Below are 11,514 nucleotides of genomic sequence, written 5' to 3' on the forward strand. Positions count from 1 at the left end.
GGGAAGTTTATCTCCACCCTGTCACTAAATAATCACAGCAGGGCCAGAGGAGGTGAGAGCTACCCAGGGCACCCTGAGCCCGTTGTCAAGGGCACTGGCCGCCGGCCTGGTTTTCCTGTCTGTTAATCTGCAGCTGAAGCTGCGTGCCCTGGGCACAGGCTCCGCTGCCCGGGACTTGGCTTCCCGGTAGGAGAGCGAGACTCGGATTAGATGGTCCTTGTGTAAGCCCCGATTTGCTGTGACTTCAGTCCTGAACGACAGCACCCGGGGAAGAGAGCACGGCCCCCGCGAGCAGGGTCCCCCGCGGCCAGGCCCGGAACAGGATCCAGGAAACAGGAATAGAGCCCAGGACGCGCCTGCCAAGAGGATTCCACTCCGTAAGCGCATCATGGCCTGGAGCTCACCAAGCTCACCGCGAGCGCGTGCTTCTAAAAAAGCGGTTGTCACAAAACAGAGCGGGTGGGAAGAGCGCTCAGCTGGCAGGGCCGCGTGTCCTGTGCGCGGCGGAAGCTGGCCGTGTGCCCTGGCTCCAGGGTAGATTGCAGGGGGCACAGACAGGCCAGGGCCAGCCTCAGAGGACCCCCAGGGCTGGACAGCACCGGCTGTCGCCGGCCAGCCCTTAGCTTCCTACAAATGCATAAACAGGTCCAGACAGGCCGAAGGCTGACGGTGGGACCTCTGGGCCTCTGTGAGTCTGTGGGCCACTTCCTGTTCTAAACCTCCCTTTGTGTCTGTCTGTCCATCTGTCTGTCCCACCATCTCTCTGGAGCACGCTGACCACAGCACCCTAATTACAACCAACATACGCTCACCCCACGAATGGGGGCCCAGACCTGCCCCATGAAAATGAAACCCCTGAGAGGCACACTCCGTGAGGATGACTTTTTCTCCAAAAGACTCTCATTTTCCCTTCCAGCCGAATATAAAGCTGAGCTCACGGAGCTTTACTGTCTCTCCCGTGAGCTCCTGCACTTTATTTTTCATGCCTGTGAAGAGCTGTCACAGGATTACCTCGTTCAACTTGAACTTCCCATGGTGCTCTTCCTGAGAAGGTTCCTTTCATCATCACAGACTATTGTACAGAGAAGACGCTGAGAAACAGGGTGCAGATAATGCCCCGCTGCTGAAATAGCCCAAGTTCATGCAACGGCTATTTACATAAAATTCTAACTTTGCCCAATTGGGAATGAAACTGCAGACCACAGTGCCTAGGATCTAAGAGTACTCAATTACTCATAAATTAAAAGACAACCGTCCGAAGTCTAATTTGGCAATGATTTTAGAAATTTGAGCAAATTATTTTCAAAAATGTACATAAATAAAGCTATTGCTATTCTACTCCAGGAGAGGCATAAACCATGTCTCATTCTCTTTTTTCTTAAACAGCTATTCCTGGGGCTGGCAAGAACAGATGCTTGATAAATATTCCTTGATTTGGTTGTTTAGAAGAAAATTAAATGAACTGAGTTAAGAATTGTAGTCAAGGCAGGAGTGGAACCTGCTTTAATCCTGTGAAAAGTAAAGATACAAATATCAACTCTTGATTTGTTAGAGGTACAAATGAAATAATGTTAAAGTATAAAAAAGTAACAACATATAGACATCATTACTATATGTGTCAACATATAGACATCATTCATTACTCCATTGTAGTTTATAAATTCAACATTATGTTTGACTCTTGATTATCTGCAGACTATCAAGTACTCCTTGAGCCCAAGATTTCTTGAACATTTTAATCAAACTTTTTGGACCCCCATGTGCCCTTAAAAATATCCCAAACAGTTCTTACTTACATGGGTTATGTCTACCAATATTTACCACATGAGAAATTTAGTTAACTTTAAGGTAACGAAATCTAACCCATTTTATGTTAACACAAATAACGTATTTACATAAAATAAATATATTTTTAAAACAAAAAAAATAGAGTGGCACTTCTTTATATTTTTAAGACTCTCTCTGACGTTTGGTTTAAGAAAAGTCACCTGGGGTGTTCCTCCGTTCAGTTTGTTGCAGTCTGGTTCTTGCCTGGAATATGTGGAGAAGATCCAGGCTCTCGTAGACACAGTGCAGGAGAGGCAATCTTCACAGCCTTTTCAGAAGCGAATAGTTTTTTCTTTTACAGCAGTCAGATGCTCTCTGGTAATTTCTTAAAGCTTCTTTACAACAGGGAACCTGGAACCACAGCCACCACCTTACACGCCTGTTACATCCTGTGATCTCTCTTGCAGCTTTGACACACCATCTGCACCCCACAGTTTGTGACATCCTGTGTTGGCCATTCAGAAAACAAGAGTTCCCTGAATTTACACAGACCTTCCAAATTCCATCATACAGGAGCAAAAGCTCACACTGTTGATACACCCAACAATCTCATCAGTGTTATGAGAATGACTCTTGATACCCAGGCTCTGTAAGCGGCATCAGAAACGTCCAGGTGACTCCGGACCACGCTCAGAAGTGCTAAAGCCGCGAACCATCCATTGAAATCTTGACCAAGTGCATATTCAACTTACATCCACTGGAGGGCGCACCAAACCGGCAGAACCATCCAAAAATTACCAGTTCCATCAAGAAATTTGAAAGCGTTTTCTAAGAGGAAAAACACTAAATGCAAATTTAAATAATTGTATTACCAATCATCTTTTTCACTGTGGAAATAAATTATAATAATCCTAACATGGTTCCAGCTAGTCACAGTAATTTTATCTAACCAAAAGCATATCAGTGTAAAAAAAATCTCCAAGTTGAGTAACGTCAGGTTAGTTATTTATAGTAACTCTTACACTGAAAATATGTTTTTAAAAAATCTGAAGATGTGTGTACATGTGTGTGTACACACACTGGGACAGTTAATTTCATGTGTCAACTCAGCTAAGCCATGGCACCTAGATATTTGGTCAAACACCCACGCAGCTGTTCCTATGAAGGTCCTTTCTGGAAAGGATTCAGACTTAAATCCGTGGGATCCGAGGGAAGTGGATTATCCACAGTGTGGGTGGGCATTGCCCGATCAGTTGATGGCCTCCATAGGGAAAGACTGAGGTCCCAGAAAGAGAATTCTGTCAGCAGACCACCTTCAGACCCAAACTACAGCCCTCGCCTGGGTTCTGCCACCGCCCACCTGCAGATCTGGGGCTTGCCGGCCTGCAGTGGTGTCAGCCGGGTTCCTATCCTAGCTTGGCTCTTATGGGGATTTTCTGTGTTACATCCTGTTGGTTCTGCTGACCGGCCCTGGGAGCCACAGGGACCTTTCAAAGCCCACACCTGGCCCCAGCCCTTGCACCATGCACCTCCCCTGGGCAGGCGCTGTGCATGCTTGTATTCAAATGCCAGAGCCCTGACCCACAGAGGCCACACTAGGCCGGGACCAGGGGGCCCACAGGAACACACTGGTGCTGGCTGCACTCTAAGGGCTGAGCAGGGAGAGGGCTGGAGCTGGGCTGGGCTGCCGTCTTGGACACGGTGATGGAGGAGGGAAGGACCAGATCAGAAGAAATTAGACATCCTTTCTCAATGTTACATGAACTTGTAGTTGCAAATGTTAGCATTTCCAAGAGCCTTCCGCTTAAGGTTCCTTATTTCTTATATTCTACTGGCCTCTTTAATAACTCTGGGCTGTTATTTGGGATTTTCCTAAAGGTGCCTACTACAGCAGGAATCCTCGTTTGTTCACCCCTTAGGGTGGCTTTCACACACCACAGTGCACATGCATGAAGGGGCCAATCGTGTGTCACGTTACGATCAGAAATGCATGTCGCTGGAGGATTTAATTTGTCCTGGGGTGTGCGTCACCTTTGAAAGTAGAGATGCATGTCAGTCCTTTAATTAGCAACCATCTATTGTATGAATTCACTTTAAATAATATTGGATGTACATAAAAGGGCTTCGCAAGTATCTTATGTGCCCTGGTCTATGTTATAGTAGCTGTATAATTTAGAACTTTCTGATCTTTCCCCAATTCCATGTACCGAGTATTTAGTTCACGCTGGGCTAAGGTGTAATGTCTGCAGTTTTCCACCAGATGGCGGCAGCGCGGCCCATCACAGTCTGGGCTCAGGCCCGGGATCCGAGGCAGACCCGTAAGTCCTGGAATCTTCCAGTCGCAGGTTTGAGAGGAGGCCTGGGTGTTGACCCCGGCTCGGTCCACCGCGAGAGTCCAGGTCCAGAAATTCAGGGGGTGCAGTGGACTCGCGGTGCTGTAAACCACGGCCCAAACCGGAAGAAACCGAACAAAACTGTCACCCCCTTGAGAGTTAACCAAGTGAGGCTCCAAAGACGTGCAGGTTTGTAGAGACCCACACGGGAATAGGTATAAATCATCTTCCTAAACAGAGCAGCAGCAGCAGGCCAGCCGCCCCATGATGGCCCCATCTGCCAGTGACCCTGCCCGGGTTCTCTGCCTCCAGGGCTGCATCCCTTGTGTTAAATGTACTTGCCTCTGTGACAGGTGGTTTCAAGTGTCACCTCCGTGGGTCTCAGGACCACCCTGATGTAAGATTAAGCAGTGTTTTCGGGTGTGTCTGGGAGGCATCATCCCACCCCCCGTGTGGACAGAGCAGGGTGGATGTGTCTCTCTGCCTTTCTGCCCGTGCCCAGCCTCTGTCCTGGGCTCCCCAGGTTCCTGGCCTTGCACTCAGACCGGGGTCTGCCCGGCAGCTCCCCACTCAGGCCCCAGGCTGCACCATCGGCTACGCTGGCCACCAGCTCCCAGAGGGCTCGTCGCCAGCTCCTAAGCTTCCAGCCTCACGTGAGCAAACACCTTATGATGGATCTTTCTAGAAATAGATATAGATATGTGTATGCTAAGTAGTTTCCGTCGTGTCCAACTCTTTGGGACCCCATGGACTGTAGCCCACCAGGCTCCTCTGTCCCTGGGATTCTCCAGGCAAGGATACTGGAGCAGGTTGCCCGTCCTCCTGCAGCTCCTGCACCACAGGCAGTTTCTTTACCACTGAGCCACCAGGGGAGCCCCAGGTATGTATGTATCAGTTCAGTTCAGTTCAGTTGCTCAGTCGTGTCCGACTCTTTGCGACCCCATGAATCACTGCACGCCAGGCCTCCCTGTCCATCACCAACTCCTGGAGTTCACTCAGACTCACATCCATCGAGTCAGTGATGCCATCCAGCCATCTCATCCTCTGTCATCCCCTTCTCCTCCTGCCCCCAATCCCTCCCAGCATCAGAGTCTTTTACAATGAGTCAACTCTTTGCATAAGGTGGCCAAAATACTGGAGTTTCAGCTTTAGCATTATTCCTTCCAAAGAAATCCCAGGGCTGATCTCCTTCACAATGGACTGGTTGGATCTCCTTGAAGTCCAAGGGACTCTCAAGAGTCTTCTCCAACACCACAGTTCAAAAGCATCAATTCTTTGGCGCTCAGCCTTCTTCACAGTCCAACTCTCACATCCATACATGACCACTGGAAAAACCATAGCCTTGACTAGATGGACCTTTGTTAGCAAAGTAATGTCTCTGCTTTTCAATATGCTATCTGAGTTCAATATGCTAAGTTCAATATGCTATCTATAACTTTCCTTCCAAGGAGTAAGCGTCTTTTAATTTCATGACTGCAGTCACCATCTGCAGTGATTTTGGAGCCCAAAAAAATAAAGTCTGACACTGTTTCCACTGCTTCCCCATCTATTTCCCATGAAGTGATGGAGCCAGATGCCATGATCTTCGTTTCCTGAATGTTGAGCTTTAAGCCAACTTTTTCACTCTCCTCTTTCACTTTCATCAAGAGGCTTTTTAGTTCCTCTTCACTTTCTGCCATAAGGGTGGTGTCATCTGCATATCTGAGGTTATTAATATTTCTCCCAGCAATCTTGATTCCAGCCTGTGCTTCTTCCAGCCCAGCGTTTCTCATGATGTACTCTGCATATAAGTTAAATAAGCAGGGTGACAATATACAGCCTTGATGTACTCCTTTTCCTATTTGGAACCAGTCTGTTGTTCCATGTCCAGTTCTAACTGTTGCTTCCTGACCTGCATACAGGTTTCTCAAGAGGCAGGTCAGGTGGTCTGGTATTTCCATCTCTTGAAGAATTTTCCACAGTTTATTGTGACCCAGACACAAATGTGCATCTATGTGTCTGTATTGATATCAACATTATCTATCCATCCATTCATCTGTCAAGTATCTACCTACCTATCTCTATACCTCCTACTGCCCCTGTTTCTCTGATTCAGCCTCCTTGTCCTCGAACTACGAATGATGGATGATGCAAAGATCACTGGGGGTGTGACACCAAACAGGAGGGGAGAGGAGAACATGTGAAATCAAACGCCCCTGCCCATCGTCTTGGAGGACACGTGTGAGCACGTGTGTGGGTGCAGGGGGAAAGAGGAGCTCTGACTTTGGTTATCCAGCTCTATTTCAACTCGCGTGTGCAGTTGCACCCAAGCACATGGACTTCCTGACAAGTGAGTCACAGCCTGAGGTTTGAGAACACTGATCCCAAAGACAACTGATTCCTGCCGGCGTTAGGACTGTGTGGGGTGGGACCAGGGACTCACTGTCAGAACTGAGAAACACAAAATGAAGCAGCAGCTGCAGGTGGGCGGGGGCGTCCTGGCAGCCCCTCCCACCCCCAGCGTCCTGCAGCGGCTCTGAACCCTCCTCCGCAGACCGTGGGCCCCCTGCGGGTTGCAGCCCTGAGACTGAGTCCCCTTGTGTCCTTCGAGGACGGACACCTGCCCTCCATCCTGGAACCCAGGGAAGCCCGTGGCCTCCGTCCTGCCTCCGTCGTGTCTCTGCCCCCGACCCCAGGCCATCCCCCGCGCGTCCACACATCCAGGAGTTCCCCTCTCTCCTGGGGACTGTGAGTAACATGTGACCAACTTCCTGCCATCATGCAGTCACCTTTACAAACAGACTCAGAACAGGACAGAGGGGAAAAGAAGGTCACCCCCCTCTTGACATTAGTGAATTTAACGTCGGCTCTGGTGGGCACTGCTTTGGACTGACAGGAGGTGGGGAGAGTGTGAGAAAGTAGAGGCTGTGCTGAGAGGGGAAGGTGCCCACAGAAGCCAGAGGGAAGTGAGGAACCAGGGTGGATGCCAGGGCCCCAGTGAAGGCGAAGAGGGTGTGGGGGGCGGGGCCCTGGGCAAAGAGCAGGAGGAAAAGGAAGGGGTGACCAAGTCAGTTCAGTTCAGTTCAGTCGCTCAGTCGTGTCCGATCCTTTGCGACCCCATGAACCACAGCATGCCAGGCCTCCCTGTCCATCACCAACTCCCGGAGTTCACCCAAACTCATGTCCATTGAGTGGGTGATGCCATCCAGCCATCTCATCCTCTGTCGTCCCCTTCTCCTCCCACCTTCAATCTTTCCCAGCATCAGGGTCTTTTCAAATGAGTCAGCTCTTTCTATCAGGTGGCCAAAGTACTGGAGTTTCAGCTTCAGCATTAGTCCTTCCAATGAATATTCAGGACTGATCTCCTTCAGAATGGACTGGTTGGATTTCCTTGCTGTACAAGGGACTCTCAAGAGTCTTCTCAACACCACAGTTCAAAAGCATCAATTCTTCAGTGCTCAGCTTTCTTTATAGTCCAACTCTCACATCCATACATGACCACTGAAAAAACCATAGCCTTGACTAGAAGGACCTTTGCTTACAAAGTAATGTCTCTGCTTTTTAATGTGCTGTGTAAATTGATAGTAACTTCTCTTCCAAGAAGCAAGCGTCTTTTAATTTCATGGCTGCAGTCACTATCTGCAGTGATTTTGGAGCCCCCCCAAAAATAAAGTCTCTCACTGTTTCCACTGTTTCCCCATCTATTTACCATGAGGTGATTGCAGGGAGAAATATCAATAACCTCAGATATGCAGATGACACCACCTTTATGGCAGAAAGCAAAGAGGAACTAAAGAGCCTCTTGATGAAAGTGAGAGAGTGAAAAAGCTGGCTTAAAACTCAACATTCAGAAAACGAAGATCATGGCATCCGGTCCCATCACTTCATGACAAATAGATGGGGAAACAATGGCCCAAGTCAGTTTACTGAGTTAGCATTCCAGAACTGGGCTGTGACGGGCTGGTGGTGGCTGAAAAGACAGAGGGGGTGGTCCGCCCCCCGCCGCCCCCCAGCTGCCCTCACTCCATCTGCTGCCCCAGTCACAGCTACCACTTAGGATCTCCTATGATCCATCCCTTCCTACTTACACATCTCTATTATCCATCCTTCCCTAGAACCTGAACTCTGTTCAGGTTTAATGCATCTGAATTGTGCCAAGTAAATGATTAGTAACTGGACGGAGTGGGTGGGGGCCGGGGGGCCCGTCCATTCCTCAGGGCCAAGGTCAGAGAGTGGCCTCCCTGACCGGGACACAGACCCCCCGGCCACGACCTTCTGAAAAGAACGCAGAGCTTTTAACTGCCGAGGACACCGCAGGGACGCCAACCCGCCGGCCTGGGGACAGGAGGAGATTCAGAGCAAGCAGCGGAGAGAAAGAGTCTTTGTCTGCCCGAGGACCGGTTCCCATAGCCGCTGTGTCACAAAGGGCCATGGACACTGCTATGCTGTTTACAGAGGGGCGGGGCGGGCTCAGCGGGCACCAGGATGGCATAGAGCCTGCAGGGAAAAGTGCACAGAAGAACCCAGAAAGCTGGTGAGGCGTCCGGCCACCATCCTGGAGGTGGACAGAGCTCCCCTGGCCACCCCGAGGCCCCAGCTGGTTGCAGGTCCCCGGCCTGCCTGTCCCCCGACCTCCCTCCAGGACGGTGAGCCCCGGGGGCCCCAGGCCAGCCCCAGATTCTCAGCCATGCATCCCCCGACCGTTGCCCTGCCTGTGCGGCCTGTAGGGAGGTTTGCCCACAGCCGTGTGTGAGTCACCGCAGAGTCACAGCTCATCTGAAGGGCAGACACGCTGGGCTGTAAGGCGCAGCAGCTGTGGGGCAGACGGGGCTGGAGCGGGGGAGGGGGCTGGACTCCAGTCCCCCAATCCCCTGGAGTGGCAGCCTCGGTAATCGGGTTACTCGTAGGGGCTCCGCAGGGGCCTGTACTCCAAACCTCAGTGGAAACCGGGCAGCCTGGCTTGGCACGTGTGGTCTGTTTAGAGCATCACTCACCCCTGCGACCGTGGGCATGGGCAGGATGTATACTTCTGATACATCAGACTCTTCCTTCCATCGAGTGTGCAGCCCCAGTTACACCACTCCTGCTCAATTTCAGCGAGTTCTCAAATTAAGCTCCGGAAGCAGAAGAGAATGTCTCCAGAGTGCATCAGAAACCCGCAGAGACAGCAGTGGCTTGGACTCGACTCTCACCGCGGGCGGGTGTTGCTGTGTGGCCCCGTCTGTCTGAAGGCCGGGGCTCCCGGTACCCACCGCTCCGTCCGAGCTCAGCACCAGGACCTGAGTCTAACCCAAGCAGGGCCTCCTGCCCACCAGGAAGTCCTGCGGGCACCAGCCCCGCGGAAGCGCCTCCTGGGAAGCTCCAGGCTGCAGCGAAGGGTGCGCTGTCTGCTCCCACCGTGCCCAGCTGGGCCCTGACCTTCCAAAGCTTTCACTAAGAAGGGCTGACGCGCATGGGCCCGTCCTCTGTTCCTCCAAGACACCTGCGTGCTCCCACCACTCGGGGCATCCTTCTCAGGGGCCTGCAAGCCACGCCTTCCAGAGGAAGCTTGAGGAAGGCTGGCTGGGCCTCCGGCCCTGAGGGAGGCGGAACCCTAACTCAGCAGCTGCCAGCTTCAGACGCGGCCCCATCGCAGTCCAGGGACCGGCCCCGGCGCTGTCTGCTGCCCCCTCCCACCCCCTGGAAGGCACCATGACCTGGCTGAGCCCCACGCTGGCTCCTCTCGCCATGGGTGGCACTGAGCAGAATCTGCTTTAATGGACGTTTGTCCGTTTGTCTTCGACTGGCTCCAAAGGCCAGGAAACTTGCGCTCATGCCTGAGCCTTGATGTGGAGGAGGGACAGCGGCCCCCGTGACGTCCTGGGTGAAGGGGGCAAGGTGCAGACAGACCCCAGGTGTGCCCCTGGAGACTCCCTCTGCACAGAAGAGGTGTGGAGAGGCCCGTCCACCCGCAGCCATCTCCCGGGTGTGCTGGGAGGAGGAGCCTTTCAGAGGTTGTCCACGGTGCTCCGCCTGGTTTCGGGCTGGAGTCGGATGGGTGCACCAGACACAGGCTGGGTGGACGAGGTCTCCATCTCTCTTGGCTCTGACCTGAATGCTCGAAATCTCCAACACACCCCAAAGTGCCCCAGCCACAGCCCGGCCCCGCACTGCACAGGCTGTCCCTCACCCAGCGTGCCAGCCCCGCCGCCCCGCCATGCTTCTCAGGCACTGGGCCCGCCTCGCTGGGCCTCCCCGGGCCTGGCGGGGCCCACCCTACAGCAGGCCCTGCCCGTCACACCCTGGGTTCCCTCTGTGGGTCCTGCCCCTGCCAGGGCCGGCTTCCGTCTGCGCCCATTGCCCACAACAGGTCTCAGCAATATGGGGGTATCTTCCTGCCAGGCGGGATTTCAGCTGTCAGAACATCACAGGAGACAACTTTAAATGGATACAGCCCACCCACTCCCGTGGGTCTGCAGGCCTGCATCCTGGGTAGTGATTCAGGGGGCGGGTACCAGCCACTCTTGGCCAAGTAACCCACTTCTCCTCCCCTCCTGTGCTGGTGAAAGTGTGCTCTGATCCCTGAGCCTCTTTCTTATTTTGGGGTGACTTTGCTGGGCGGAGAGGGGAGTAGGGGGCACACCCTGGGGACTCTGTGTCCTCTGGATTTGAGTGGCATCAGGTGCTTCTCAGGGAAGGAGGAGGATCCCAGGGAGCAGGGGCTGTGCCCTGAGCTTCGCCCAATGTCCCTGGGCGCAGACCCTTGGCAGGGTTGAGCCGCGGACCACAGCTGTGCCCACCTGGCTTCTTGCTTTCTCGGGAGGTTTTGACCCGGGAGGGCCTCCCTCCAGGGCGCGGGCTTCCTCTCCACCCACCGAGGCCCCTGCCCATCTCTCATCCACACCCCAGCCCCACAGCCCCCACCCAGGCCGCCCCCAGCCCCACGGCCATTGGCCCCCAACACTCCCAGCCTCAGTCACCCTCAAACCAGCCTCCCCAGCCCACCTCACTCATTCCCCCTGCCTGGCACCCCAGGGACCCCCGACAGCCCCTGAGACTGCTCAGAGCACCCAGTGCCCTGCTGTTCACCCCTACCTGCCCCTCCCACAGGAACCCCAGTAAAGCGCTCCCCTCACACTGCATCCCTGTCCAGATGTGTGCCGACCCCTGTCGGGGCCATGAGTGTGATGAGCCCCCCGGCCCGCCCTGGGTCCGCCCTTGGCCCACGGGCAATGTCCCGGCATAGACGCTGCCCCCCGGGAGCAGTGAGCTGGAAGGCGTGCGGTGGGGAGGGTGGCAGAGGCGCCCACAGGTGCCTGAGGAGTATGAAGAGACCCCATGCCTGGATCTGGTCGCTGGAAGCCCCTCCACACTCCACACGCCTCATTCACAGGGGGCTCGCCCCCCGCCCCCACCCCTCGCAGGTCAGGCCGGAATCTCCCAGCCCCGAAGCTCA

Source organism: Bos mutus, chromosome 27 (assembly GCF_027580195.1).
Source record: "Bos mutus isolate GX-2022 chromosome 27, NWIPB_WYAK_1.1, whole genome shotgun sequence".
Classification (NCBI taxonomy): domain Eukaryota; kingdom Metazoa; phylum Chordata; class Mammalia; order Artiodactyla; family Bovidae; genus Bos; species Bos mutus.